General features: G+C 36.0%; 1 long non-coding RNA gene across 1 annotated transcript in view; it reads left to right on the top strand.

Annotated features, from left to right (window-relative positions):
- Positions 1 to 13566, top strand: part of LOC139078432 (uncharacterized) — a 30080-nt gene extending 16514 nt beyond the window's left edge. Inside the window, exon 3 of the long non-coding RNA XR_011531362.1 lies at positions 13288 to 13566. This is a non-coding gene — a long non-coding RNA (uncharacterized lncRNA). The remainder of the gene's footprint in view (positions 1 to 13287) is intronic.
- The last annotated feature ends 1649 nt before the right edge of the window (positions 13567 to 15215 follow it).

The following is a 15215-nucleotide window of genomic DNA, read 5'->3' on the forward strand; positions in this document are numbered from 1 at the left end:
AGAATACAGTAACAATTAATTTTGATGCTTCTGCCTTGATTTGTGTTAAGGCATCAGCAAATTTATCCTTCATTGCTTTTACACCATCAGTGCACAAGTCAACACAGACAAAAAGACAAAGAAAGTCTTATTATTATAAAAGTAACTTTGACTTGCAGACACCCTGGAAAGATCTCAGGGACCCCTAGGGATCTGTGGACCACACTTATAAAACTGCTGAGATAGAGTGAGAACTTGTTCAGCCTTTTTATATTTGCTAGACTAATTTTTTTCTAGCAGACACACTTGAATATTCCCTTTTTTCTGTCCATCCTTGAGAACAATTGCATTATCACATTAATAAAATTTTGCCAAGCCCATGGGACTGTACTGTGACTGTGTTGTCTTAATTTCACTTCTATACTCACTAGCTTTTGATAATTTTTATATCTATCATCCTTTTTGGTGTCTACTGTGAATTTTGTGTATCTAAACCCTTTGTCAGTTTTCCTTTCTTGTGGTTCGTTTTTCTCTTAGTTATCCTGGGTGTTTTGTATACGCTTTTGTTACTTCTAGCCCTTTGCATATTTTACATTTTGAAAATATATCCTCCCAGTATTTTTCAGTGTTTACATTTTTTGTCTCCTCCTTCTATTGGTTTTGGTAAGAGCAATGTTAAAATCCTCCACTATCGTTGGAAATTTGTTTCTTTAATTCAGTCAGCTATTGCTTTATACAGATCAAAGTCTTGTTGTTAGATGCACATGAGTTACTGATTCTTATATCTTCTTGGAGAAGTGCTTCTTTTTAACAATATGTGGTGCTCCTCTGCACCCCTAATAATACTTGCGGAAAGTATTATTGTTCTACACACCTTCATTTACTTAATATTTGCCATATTTCTTACCCTAATAACATTTAGTGCCTTATACTCTGTCTGATGTTAAATTACCTCTACCGGGCCATATCTTTCATTAATTATTTGCCTGAAATATATTCTTTGTCTTTTACTTTCACTTTTTCTGTGTTCTTATGCTTTCTGTGCTTCTCTTATAAACTGCACATAGCAAAATTTTATATGTGTGCATGTACATGCTCATCCAATCTGGGAATATCAGCATTTTAACTGGTGAGTTAAAAGACATTGACTGTGAAATTGACGTTTTTAGACTTATTTATATCATTTTTATTTAATGCTTCCTATATCCCTTGCATTTTTATGCTTTGCTCATGTATAATGTGCTTTTCAGTAATTTTTTATTTTCTGTATTTTGCTTTTCATTCTATTGTCAGCTGTGGTTTAGAAGTTATACAAGATATAGCCATTCCTTTAAAAGTAACCTTAGACATTTTAACACAAATATTTAAGTTAACGTACTGAAGTGGCAGTTAGTCGATATACTTAAATTCTAAACAATACAAGAATTTTAAGGTTTTTTTTCCTCATCCATATGGTCTTAAATGATATTTTCTCCAATGTTTTAGTTCTATCTTGATTAATAACTCTTAAATTATTCAATATTATTATTTTATATGGTCAAAGCTTGTTAGACGTTTAACAGTTTCTCAAAGTTTTAAAAGTTTTTCAACAGTTTCTCCAACAGTCTATCAATGTTAAACAGTTTCTTTGATAACTATTTTTTCCTTGAAACTCGATTCTTCTTTCTGGGTCCAATCACTTTATTTCTGAAATCCATATATTTGTAAATCCTTCCCCAAGTCTGTTGCCTGTAACATCCTTTACTGTGTGTTTGTCTGAAAGTGATTTCATTTGGTCTTGTCCTTCCTTGATAGTTTAGCTGGAAATAGAACTTGGATTATAGGTTGTTTTCCCTCGTCATCTTTTGGTATAACTTCATTATCTTCTGGATTCTAGTGTAGGTGAAGTTTAGATCTCTGGTTTTTGACTAACTGTTACTCTTTGAAGGGAATCCCTTTTTATGGTATTACCTTTAAATTTTTTTCTCTGTGTTACAAAGTAGAGTGAGTCTAGGAGCACGTTTAGTTTTCTTACACTAAAGAATAATTTGTGCTGTTTAAATATGCTTCTTCATGACTTTTCTTAACTCTAGAAAATAATCGCTTTATAACTTCTCTCCTATTCTCTCTGTTCTGCCCACTAAGAAACTTCATGAATATATATTGGATTTATTCTATATATTCTTAATGTATGTCAATCTCATTTTAATTTTTTTTCATTTTGTCTCTTTTCTGCTTTGCTTCTGGGTAATTTCCTAAGATCTATATTCCTGTTTACAAATTCTTTGTTCAGTTGTGCTTAACCTGAACAAAGTTCAAAGTTTAAATGATTCATTGAAGTTTATTTCATAAACTATGTTTTTTATTTCTAAAAATAATCTATGCTTTGTACATAGATCTTGTGGTTGTCTATGTTTTTATCCTCTTTTCATAGCACTATCCTTTTTTACATATGTTTATTTCATAGGCTCTATTATCTGAAATTTTTAGAGGCCTAATTCTACTGTTTGTTATTGCTTTCTTTTGTTTACGGTGAATTGTTTTTGCTTATGTTCTGTGATATTAGATAGTGAGCTCATCTTTAGCTGGGTTTCATCAAGTAAGATCTTTCAAGGAGTGTCAACGTGTAGCCTTCCAGGGCAGTTTCATATTTAATTTTTCCACATGGTCCTGGTGTATTACAAGCCTGGGTCACTTTTGGTTTGTTAATTTCTTAGATTGTGGATTCCACATTAGGACTTGAATCTCAAAATCACATGATGGTAGGCCCTTGGTTATAAAATCTTTATGGGAGGTTTCTTCCCCTACATGGAACCCTAGCGTGGCAAACTTCTTCAGTGTCTTTCTGAGCCAGCAATCGGAGGAGTTGCTTAGCCTTTCTTTTTTACCAAGAATACATTCCCCAGATTTATGTGAGTTTTCTATTTAAGTTCTCCATCTTTTCTGACCAAGTCCTCATCTCCAGTCCCTTTCTGTGCATAATTAAGTCTTCAGAAACCACACCTGTTTCTCTTCATTGCTTCTAAGACATTGTGCTTATCCCCAAGCTCCTGTTTCCATTTTGGTTTTGGTTCCTGGAGATATTCTTATTTATGAGTTCTACTATGTGTTCATGAAGATGTTTGCTGTATTTATCTGGAATACATATAAATGTTGTTTTATAATTGGGGCTTTTTCATACTATCTAGTATTACCTCTTAAATATGTAAAATTATTGTTACTTTCAGTCAACAACTAATTAGATTTATAAACATTTCTCAAATGTCCATGCTTATCATTGCTTTATTCACTCTATTTCTTTTCTGTTATCCTTTTCTGTAAAGTATAGTAATTATTTCAGGATCTTTTCAGGGTTTGCAGGAAATTTTATTATTTTAGATATGAAAAACAAATGGTTATTATTTTGCCTTCACTCTTGAATGACACTTTAGCTGCATATTTAATTCTAACTTGACAGTTTATTTTTCCATATGTTTTGAAGATATTACTTCATTGTTTTTGGCATCTCTTTTTATTAATAAAAATCTTCTGTCACTGTAATTGTCATTTTAGTATGTAATTGTGAAAGAAAAATCAAGATATAAAACTGCATTTATAGTGTAATTCTAAGTTTCTGAAAATATATGTGCTAGAATGCTTTGCTATCTAATTACTAAATTCTCATAGTGAGAGTTCAGATAGCAAAGGATACTCATTATCTGAATTCTTTCTGTTCCCAAGATTCACATTATAACTAGTAGATATTTACATAACTTTCTGGAAGCCAATTTAGCAATATGTCAAGGGCCTTCAAAGAGCTTAACCCAATAATTTCATTTGTAAGAGATACAGATAAACTTTTATTCATAAAGCTATTCATTGCAAGATTCCATGTCAAAAAAGGAGATAATATAAAAATCCAAGCTATTTATTAGCCTTCAAAATGATCCTTTTGAAAAATTATTGATTATATGTAGACATATCACAATATATGTAAAGTCACTGGTAAAAAAGTAACAAAATATATCACAATCACATGAGTTAAGGTCTAAGTGTGTGTATATTTCTATGGATATAGCTCTACAATTTGTTAAGAATGCTTGCTTCTAAGCGTTATGGTTGCATGTAATATTTAGTTTCTTTTTAATTTTACAAAATTTTCTTAGTTCTATATAGTGAAGAGACATCACTTTTATAATTTAAAAAAATGAGAAGTTATTCAAATATATGCACATAATAACGCTTGCTACATACTAGCTTAGAATGTAATACTGTTTGCCACATCATTAAATTACAGCAATGGGAATGCAGTTTCTCTACAAATTTTTTTCCTCATATTCAAATGAACGCAGGCTTGCAACAGTGCCTTTATGGTGTTTCCACTAATGCTAGAAGTGCGCAGCCCATCGCATGCCCTCTTCACACACGTAGGATCCTGAACCCCTGTCTCATTCTCCCTTGTTCCAAGCCTTCTTGCTTGATCTGTTCTTTGCTCCTCCAGTTACATAACTTGGATGTTACCTTTTACCTTTAATCCATCACCGTCTCCATTATGTTCACGTTCTTGTCCTTCTCAGCTAAGCCGGCCCATCTCTACTTGGATTTTCTTTTCTCTGTATTTCTGGTTCTTCTCCACAAATTACCTAAGGCAATCCCCCCTGGATTACCAGACTGTCTAGACCATCCTTGTCATTTTATACTCCCATTTTCATCCCTCCTCTCCCACCCACCTCTCTTTTCGGCTGCTATCATTATAGAAGGGTATATTATGCACGAAACCAAGTTATCAACCAAATGGTTTTTTTAATTAAATGCTTTTAACAACTGAAAGGGAAAGTTACTTTATTCGTGTTTCTATATTTTAAAAAAATGTGCAACATCTTAAATTTTGAAAGTGCTCTTTCTTTAGTGAAATATATAAATGAAGTGAAAGATTTCATTTCTGTTAACATTACGAAACTTCTCGTCTTTCTTTTTGCCAAGGTGAACTGATGTAATCCAGGATTTTGTTCTTTTCAAGAGAAGATGAGCAACTTTATAAGAAACCTTAAGGGAAAAGGAAAAAAAGCTTCTTGTATAACAAGTACAGCTTGGGTAACTGATATTTTTACACGAGGATTTTTGGCTCAATATGAGGAAGAGGATTTTATAGCCCCAAATGGCAATCTGAAATACTTCAAACTCATATGAACAAGTTTGAATATTAGGGATTCTGCATGATTTCTTTTTAGAACTAGACAAAATTGAATTTTGATATCTCATTTTTAAAAATTAGTCTATCTTGAGAGAATACCAAACAACTATACGCGCACTATATGTAAATCTGAGTATTTCTGTGTTTTCTATTAGAAAACTGCATATTATTTTGATATAAATGATAAGATTAGAGATGCACAATCTGGATTCAAGTTTTGGAACCTAGGTGTTATATGTTCTTAATCTTTCAAGGTGCTTCTTTAGAAGGGGATATTAATGTCTATCTTGGCTTTTGCACAGCATTAGTGTGAGGGGAGAAAATCAGATAATGCAAATAAAAATACATCATAAGCTCTCAATCACTGTATTGATCCGTGACTAATATCCAGATAGGACACCCTTGCTTATGAAACTTTAAGTAACAATAATATACCTCCTCAGTGTTTAACCAATTCTCCTTGGCCAATAAAGTTTTTATGCATCTGGCTATAATATTCAAACATTGATCTTATTACTAGAAATATTCTATTACTTTCTATGGACCAAGAGGATTTTCCTTTAGCTGTCACTTTTGTGCTTTCCAAGTACTAAGATAACTGCAGATAGCAATGCCCCAAGGCACCAGGATTACCCTGGAATTTGCCTAGCAATGATGTTAATAGTCGTGACGATAACAGCTCACCTTTGCTGCATGCTGCCTGTGCTTCGGGCACTGTCCTAAGCACTTTTACAGGTATTATTTTAGTTAATATTCAAACTCAATCTATGAGGTTGGAATTATAATTACCCTCTTTCACAGAGAGCAAACTAAAATTCAGGCAGGTTCATTCGTCCATTTGTTTAAAAAATGTGTGTTGAGTGCCGAGACCGTACCAGATACTGAGCTGGATGGGGGAGAAATAGCAGTAACCCAGCTTAAAAGGGTACCTTGCACCCATAGAATTTACATTATGGTGGAGAGAAAGACAAAAAAAACCACAAAGAAATGTGTACATCTCAGAAAGTAATACGTACTTCGCAAAACACTGAAACTGAGTGGCTACTTAAGAAAGTGGTTAGGGAAGACCCTTCTGAGGAAATGTCCTGGAAGACAAAGCCTGAATGACAGGAAGGGCCAAGTCAAGTGAAGAAGGGCAGCAGAGAGTCTACTGGGCTGAGAACAGTAAGTAGAAAGGTCCCAGGATGGAAATAAACTTGAGGTGATGATAATGGTGGAGAGATGTGGACAAAATTAGGATATATTTTGGAATTAGAATTGACAGATTTTCTCCTGGATTGGAGATGGGGGTAAGGGAAAGAGATGAATCAAGGGTGAATAGTTTGATGGTTTGTTAAGATTAATAGATTGCTGATGTGCTAATTTGGGGAAGATGGCAAGGGGTGAGCATGTTTGGAGAAAGATCAACAGATATCATTTTTTTTTACTTTTTAAACATTTGCTTTTATTCTGGTAATATATATATATAACATAAAATTCACAATATTAACTATTTTAGCACACAGTTCAGGGTCATAAAGTACCTTCACATTATTGTGCAACCATCACCATCATCCATCTCCAGAACTTTTTCATCTTTCCAAACTGAAACTTTGTATCCATTAAACAATAACTTCTCATTCTCCTCCCCCTCCAGCCCCTAGCAACTACATTCTATTTTCTGTTCTATGAATCTGACTATTCTAGGCACCTCATACTGGAATCATATAATATTTGTCCTTTTGCTACTAACTTATTTCACTTAGCCTGATGTCTTCAAAGTTCATCCATGCATCAGAATTTCTTTGTAATAGATTTTATTTCTTAGAGCAGTTTTAGGTTCACGGCAAAGTTGAGCAGAAAGGATAGAGTTCTCATTTACTCCTTCCCTCCCTCTCCCCCTGCCTACCCTACTAACAGCATCTGCCACTAGAGTGGTACATTTGCTACAGTTAATGAACCTACAATAAGAATTGCCTTTTGACTTGATAATATCAGGAAGAATGAGATACAAGGTGTGTTGTGAAGTTGTGTTGTGCTCAGGATCAGAGATGATATTCAAAGCTTAAGGTCTAAATGAGATTACCCAGAGAGTGTGTTAAGGAAAGAAAGGAACTCAGAGTAAAAAATTTGTGATACTTCTATATTTAGAAGTCTACTAGAAGTGAAGCAGAGACAAAAGAGACAGCAACGAAGACAGAGAAGGAAAGGTGAAGTAGAGTACAGAAGAAAAGCCAGGAGGAGACAAAGTGTCAGGGAAACCAAGAGAAGCCCTTCAAGAAAAGCATCATCAAATGTAGCAAATGACAATGGGAGGTCAGTCAAGTAAAATTTGCAAGAGAAGCTACCATTGAACTTGGGCAACGTGGTCATTATTTGTGACCTTGACAAGAGCAAATTCAGTGGGGTGAGAGGGATGGATGCCCAATTTAACCAGAGGCAAATAGCTAGTAAGTGGAATAGTCTGAATGCCAATGTAGGTAGTCCATCTCTAGAGCCTATGTACTTACCTTATCATAATATAACCTCTCAAAAATAGTGTATCATTTAGTGGTGAGCACACTTGATGGTAACGCTCTTTGAGTATCAGTAGCTAGATACAGTGTACAGGATACCTGAACAACCAGAACATAAACAGTCTCTCTGCATATGCTCTGCATTGCCTTGTATACCTTTCTAACAATTGTGTTTGCCATTCTGGAAGAGGTTCCTCCACTCTCCAGTTAATCTCCCCAAGGCTATGGCACCTTTCTGTGCTGCGATGAGCATTCTCTTTCAGTATTTCATTAAGATTCCTGCAGACTTCTCTTACTTTTCTTTTTATTCCACCAGTTGTGATGGAGAGTTTCAGTTGGTTCTCAGTTCCACATATACCCTTTTCTACCACCAGAAGTGGAAGCTTGCAAACTACATTTCCCAGACTCCTTTGCCAGCTGGCTTCCTGCTAGGTTCTTCCAATGGGAGATATTGTGAAAGACTGGAATTGGGAGGGGGAAAGCCACCATTTTCTTTCTTTTGTCAGCACCTGTGGGCAGCACAGAGGCAAGCACCTGTAGGGGGATGTGGGCTCCAGTAGCGTCTGTGGGTTCGAGCATCATTAGCAGGGTTACAGTGGCAGTGGGAGGTGTGGATTCCTGGGATGCAGCTCGGAGGAAAAAGCAGATTCCTAACCTTTTGACAACAGCATCCTTCTCTCCTTTGCTCCTCAGGTTCACTTTCTAACAACTGTGTAGTCAATTTTCTGTATTAAATTCCTCTCCACTGGAAATATCTAGATTGATTTCTATATTCCTTGTACACACTGACTTATGCATCAATATAACAACATAATAGAACACTAAATCTTTTTAAAAAATGAAAAAATTCACATGCTTGCCCCAATGACAAATAAAACCACTGCATTTTCTCACATTTCCTTCCAGGCTTTGTCCATAAGACTGAATACATTTTAGGTGCTGCTCTAAATGTATTCAGCCTTATGGACAAAGGAAAAAAAGTTGAAGTTCAAGTTCTGTTTGCAAAGACTATCTCATTTCTACAGCACATGAAAGAAGTAGCAGTCGTATAGGTATTATGACCCAGTATGTAGATTTTCTGTTACCAGGGACACATCACTTAAATTAAGGAATTAAAAATAACAAGCAATCTTTTGCTTCTTTCAGGTTTTAGATTAGGCTGTACCTGCATTTGGATATCTGATATTTCTTTTGCTCAACAAATTGAGAAATTAGGTTAACGTTCTCGTTCTTACATTTCTTAACTATAAAATGGGGATGATAACGCCTAGCAATGGGATTGTTTAGAGAATTATGTAAGATATCTGTGTGCCTGGTGACTGGTATAATTAATGTTATCATATTTCCTCAGTTCTAAATTGCTATTGATTTTAAGATGCATAGCTGCATTAAAATGTTTTTAGGACTATGAAGTGCTATGAAGAACTCCAATGCAGTAAATGAATACATAAAATACAAAAGGGGTCATTTAAGTATCATTCAAATATGGAAAAAAAAATAGACCCCGGGGTAGGAGAAGGAATGCATCAGTTACCTTTCTGGAGGCAAACATCTGATGTAATTAACTTAACTTTGCTTACTTTCGCCCCGCCTTTTATGGAGGATAAACAATTCTACAGGTTAAAAAATTATTGGGTCCAAAATAGAATGTAGGAAGAGGAGAGAAAGATAATTTAAAACATTTTGGTCATTTTCTTTCTCTGGACCAGCTCTGTCCAATATAGTGATCACTAGTCACATGTAGCTATTAAATATGTGGAAAATGCCTAGTCTGATTGGCTGTAAGTATAAAATAAACACCAATTTTGAACACTTAGTAAGAAAGTAAGAACACAAAATGTTGCAGTAATGTGTTTTGTATTAAGTAATTGCTGAAATGATAATTTATTTTCATTTTCTAATTTTTAAAAATTGTAGTATAATACATGTAACGTAAGCTTTACCATCTTAACCATTTTTAAGTGTACAGTTCAATGGCGTTAAGTACATTCACATGGTTGTGCAACCGTCATCATCGCTCATGCACAGAACTCTTTTCATTTTGCAACTGAAGCTCTGTAGTCATCAAACCTCCTGTCTCCCTCACAAGCCCCTGGCAGTCACCATTTTACTTTCTATCTCTATGAATTTGACTACTACAGATTAAAATGATACTATTTTGAGTTTATTGGGTGAAATAAAACATAATTTTAAAATTTACTTTTACTTTTTATTTTTTGAAATGTGCCTGTTAGACAATTTAAAATTACAATCTATTTCTGTTGGGCAACATTATTTGCCATATATGGCTATTTACATTTAAATTAATAAACGTTAAATAAAATTAAAATTTCAGTTCCTCATTTGCACCAGCCAAATTTCATGTTCTCAATAGCCACATGTGGCTAGTAGTTACCATATTGAACAATGCAGGTTAGAATATTTTTATCACGACAATAAGTCCTTTTGGACTGTACTGCTCTAGAAAATCCAACTCAATAAAGAAAGAAACAAAGAAAAACAAGGAAATCTGAAACAAGGTCAGGGTGGTTGCGCAAATAGTTCTTGCAGCCAACAAGGGAAAGTGACAATTAATTTATTATGCAAAGATTAAAGAGTATTGTGAAATTTGCAAACTGCATTATTTATTCTAAAACACTTGGGCAACAACAGACAGCTTCAGATGTTTCTCCCATGAAATTTTAGACGTTGCCACCAAACGTACAACACACTGCTGTGTACTGTCACAAGTCAGCTAAAACACATGTAAATATATGTCATGTCAGTCATTAAGAAGAAGGGTATAATTACACTTTTAAATGTGGCAAAGCATTTTGAAAGTAGCGTATAATTTTCTAGAGCAGGAACCTTTGTGAGCATATCTTTCCCTGAGTGTTTACACAGCCTGACATCTTCCGGTTTGTTCATATCAAGAGCCCCACTGTGAACAAGCCAGCTGCAGACAAAGGAAGCAATTTGTTCTTTAGGTGCCACTTCATGGAGAGAACCAGAAAGAATGGTGAAGTAGGCACAGAGTCACAGACAGACAGAAAATCAAGGCAGGAGAGGGTACCACCAGATTAGAGTGAGCAGCTGAAAGCTTTGTAAGGTCTGCTCATATTAAAGGAATACATTTTTAATAATTGCTTGTGACCAAGATAACAGATATGTAGTTTATCCTATAAAAGTTGGTTCCTTTACACTTTTTTTTTTACAGCTCTATTGAGGTATTATTGACATACAAAAGAACCGCACATATTTAATGTATGCAATTTTATGAGTTTGGACATATGCATAAACCCATGATACCATCTCCACAAACAAGATAGTAAGCATATCCAACACCTCCCAGAGTTTTCTTGTGTCCTTTTGTCTTTTTCGTGTCATAGTAAGAACACGTAGCATGAGAGCTACATTCTTAACATGTTTTTAAGTGTACAACACCATACTGTTAACTGTAGGCACGATATTGTACAGCTGATCTCTACAGCTTCTTCATCTTGTACAACTGTAACTTTATACCCACGGAACGACAACGCCACGTTTCCCCGCCAGCCCCTAGCAACCACCATTCTATTTTCTGCTTCTATAAGTTTGGCTATTTTTAGATACCTCATATAAGTGGAATCGTGTAGTATTTGTCTTTTTGTGACTGACATTTCACTTAGCATAATGCCTTCCAGGTCCATGTTGTTACAAATAGTAGGATTTCCTCCTTCTTTAAGACTGAATAATATTATATATATATGTATATATGTATACGTACTATTACATACATATATAACATTTTCTTTATCTCAGATCCCTCTGAGGACACTAATTATACTTCTATTATACTTTCTCTACACTCTCCTTGGGATTAGAGTATAAATTCTATTTTCCTCAAGTTTTAGTTCTCCTCATATTTCCCACTTGGTCTATTGTTTTTTCTAAAATTTTTGTGATTCTTGATCAGATGCTCACCTTTTCATCTAATATTCTTGATGTGTGTGTATTATTGAGGATGGCATACAGACTTCCTGTTTCTTTCACCCTTAGGACATGGTCATTGAATTAGACAGTCTTGGGTTTGAACCGTGACTCTATTAATTAAAAAAATTTATGTAAATTACTATAACTTTTTTAGAAGAATAAAATCAATTGCATCAGCTCTAAAATGAACCTATAAAGAGAACAAGATTAATTATTATAACCCAAGAATTTGAACTTATATTAATTTTCTGATATGTGGAACTATAGAGTAAGAGAAATTGATTACTGGAGAAATTCAGAGGAATATTTACTATATAAGTTCTTGATAAGTATCAGATTTATTTAGTAGAAATGAAGTGAATAAGTAAAACAATTAACAAACATGTACTGGAATTCAAGCTGGCTATCACAAAACGGAGACAAAACGGGAAGTGAGAACAGCCAGAATTGTGGAATATTTTGTTTCACTGATGGCAGGAGTGAAGTGAGCCGAGAGCTCAGCGGTACTTTTGCCAAGTGGAGTTAAGGTTTAGTAAAGGTCACACCACATATGAACCACTCTTGTTATCCCTGGTAACAGGCCCATCTCTATAGGCTCCTAGCATGTGAATGAGAAAAAAAGACTTGTAAATTAAATAAGCAGTGATTAGTTGGGGAGGCTTTTTTGGGGGAAAGATCTGGGGAGGAATTAGGGAAGAGTTTATGTCACACAATGAAAGTCATGAGAGAAAGAATCTGTCATGTTTATAAGGGTTAACCAGGGACTGCAGACCTGCCAAATGTTGGGTCTGGTGTGTATCTGTTGCTTGAAACACAGGGTTGCACTTCGTTATGGTATAATCTGTTCTATACGTTGGCCCAACTGGCTGAGGGAGTAAGGTCCTGAGAAACGGGAGCACTCGCTCTGCCGGTGGCCTGTAGAGGTTGCCTTGAGTTAGGTACACTTGTAGCTACCCACTGGATGCACTGCTCTTCCTCTCTGCTCCCTTGCCGTGCAGCAGGAAGATTGCCCCTGTCCAGGATGTTGGGAGAGAGAAGGCGTAGATGACAGAGAAAGATAAGAGTCTAGCGTAGAAACCAAAAGTTGCGTAAGACTCTTCAATCTATAGGCAAGAATTAAGAAATACCCTTTCTTTCACAAACAGTATTCTCTTGACCTTCTCTATCAGACGTTAAGATTTTACTAAGCTGTGTTATCACACCCCAAAATTTCTAAGTACTACTTCAACGTTGTTAGTCCTATTTTTGTTCCAAAACAAATGCCCTTCAGCTTGAAGAATGACTTCCGTAAGCATTCTGGTCAGAAACCTGTGGATTTGATATGTAACTGGTTTCACAGCTTAGATCACAGCTTATCCTCACAGAAGCCTGGTTTATAAAAGACCCCTGGAAGCACATTTTCTTATCTATAATGGCCAAAGAGCCATTGATGCTTGTGATGCTTGGAGCATCTCCATGGATACGTCAGTTATTGTAACAATCTGTATAACGATAGGACCCTTTGCAGAGATATTATTATCTGCGACTTAAAGTACATGGGACTATCTTCTGGAATACCTCTCTTTTTTCCCCTTACTTTGTCCTTGGCTTTTCATTTGTTTGTTTGAGGAAGATCAGCCCTGAGCTAACATCCACCACCAATTCTCCTCTTCTTGCTGAGGAAGATTGGCCCTGATCTAACATCCATGCCCATCTTCCTCCACTTTACAGGTGAGACGCCACCACAGTATGGCTTGACAAGTGGTGCTCAGGTCTGCACCCAGGATCCAAACCAGCGAACCCCAGGCTGCCGAAGTGGAGCATGTGAACCCAACTGTTATGCCACAGGGCAGGCCCCTGTCCTCGGTTTTTTGGGGGGATGTGAGCTATGGTCATGACTGATATTCCTCCATCTACACTCAATCTTCTGGATTATTCTGTTTTTATCAGGTGAATCTGCATTCAACAACCTTCAATGGTTCCCCAGTGTCTACAAAATAAAAACCAAACTCCTTGCTCTGTGTTGAGTGGATGCACAAACCCTTGCTCCCCGAAATACAGCTCTTCAGCTTTTTCCTCTGGGTGCCTTATAGTATTTTCCCTCCTTGCTTGTCCTGGTAAATGTATTTGAGTGGAAGACTCTAATGCATCCCTTCAGTCTACCCACACTTTCAAACTTATACCTTCTTCCCTAGGCTGTTGTGGTCTCTACTGATCTCTCTTTTTTTTCAACTGAGACATAATTGACATATAACATTATATTCATTTCAAGGGTACAACACAATGATTCAGCATTTGTATATACTGTGGAATGATCACCAGAATAATTCTAGTTAACATCTGTCACCACACACAGTTACAAAATTTCTGTTTCCACTGATCTCTTTTAACATCCTTCTACATAATACCTAATATAAAGAGCTTAAAATAGTGCTTATTAATAAAATGATCACAAACAGCCATGTTTTCTACTTTTCTCCCTTTATGGTTACGTGTTCTCAAGGACCATCTTTAACTCATCTTTGAACCAGCGCAGTACCTAACCCAGTGCCCACGCACAGTAGTTCCTTGACAGACATTTGTTAAACAACTTAAATAGTGCCATGTGTTAATCACTGGCAATTGTTTTTTGTTTTTTTTTTAAGATTTTATTTTTCCTTCTTCTCCCCAAATCCCTTCAGTACATAGTTGTATATTCTAGTTGTGGGTCTTTTTAGTTGTGGCATGTGGGACACCACCTCAGCATGGCCTGATGAGTGCGGCCATGTCTGCGCCCAGGATCCGAACCGGCGAAACCCTGGGATGCCAAAGTGGCGCGCGGGAACTTAACCACTCGGCCACGGGGCTGGCCCCTCACTGGCAATTGTTTACAGATGTTTTTCACTGGCACAATTGGAAAAATATTTACGAGAGCTGTCTGTTCATTGAAGACATAGATAGATACGCCGTTGCCATTGGCAAGTAAGTTGCCCTTTGGTACCAATTCAACATATTGGCTGAGTCATAATAACCTTTTTTTTGTCTCTGTTATTTATATCTCATCTCATTTAGCTTTTGACTTTAGTATCAATTATGTTCTCTTCATATTCTTGTCCCATCCTTTACATTTGATGCCTTTGTTTTTTCCCCAAGAATGGCCTTGTTTCCTCCCAACAAGGATTTTAGAGAATCGCTCCTTTTTTTGCTGTGTTTCCCATGGCCTCAACACGCTACATCCTTTCAACATTCCCCAATCCTTGTTTTCCCAGTTTTGTTCCCCTCAGGGACTCTCAACTGACTTCCGTTGTCCAGAGGTGAGACCCAGTGAGTTGATAAACTTGGGAGAGAATTACCTTCCCATATCTCTCAAAGAGGGATATATCCGCTTTTTTCATAGAAATATCAGGGGATTTAAATAAATCAATGTGTAAGATAATGTACAAACTCTAAATTGAGAGTCATACAAATCTAGGGTTATACAAATAATTAAAATTATACCGTTGAACGTATTCTTTCTTCCTTGGTAGCACATCGTCTGCGGGACCTAACAACACAATTTATCCTTAGCAAGACAAATGCTTTAAAAGAGATGCAATGTTTTATCTTGCAATGAAATTCTCTGTTTAGTTTTGTCTTTCTCATAGGGTCAGACCCAGGCGTTAAAACTGGCATTAGTCAAG

This window comes from Equus przewalskii, chromosome 22, assembly GCF_037783145.1.
Source record: "Equus przewalskii isolate Varuska chromosome 22, EquPr2, whole genome shotgun sequence".
NCBI classification, from domain to species: Eukaryota; Metazoa; Chordata; class Mammalia; order Perissodactyla; family Equidae; genus Equus; species Equus przewalskii.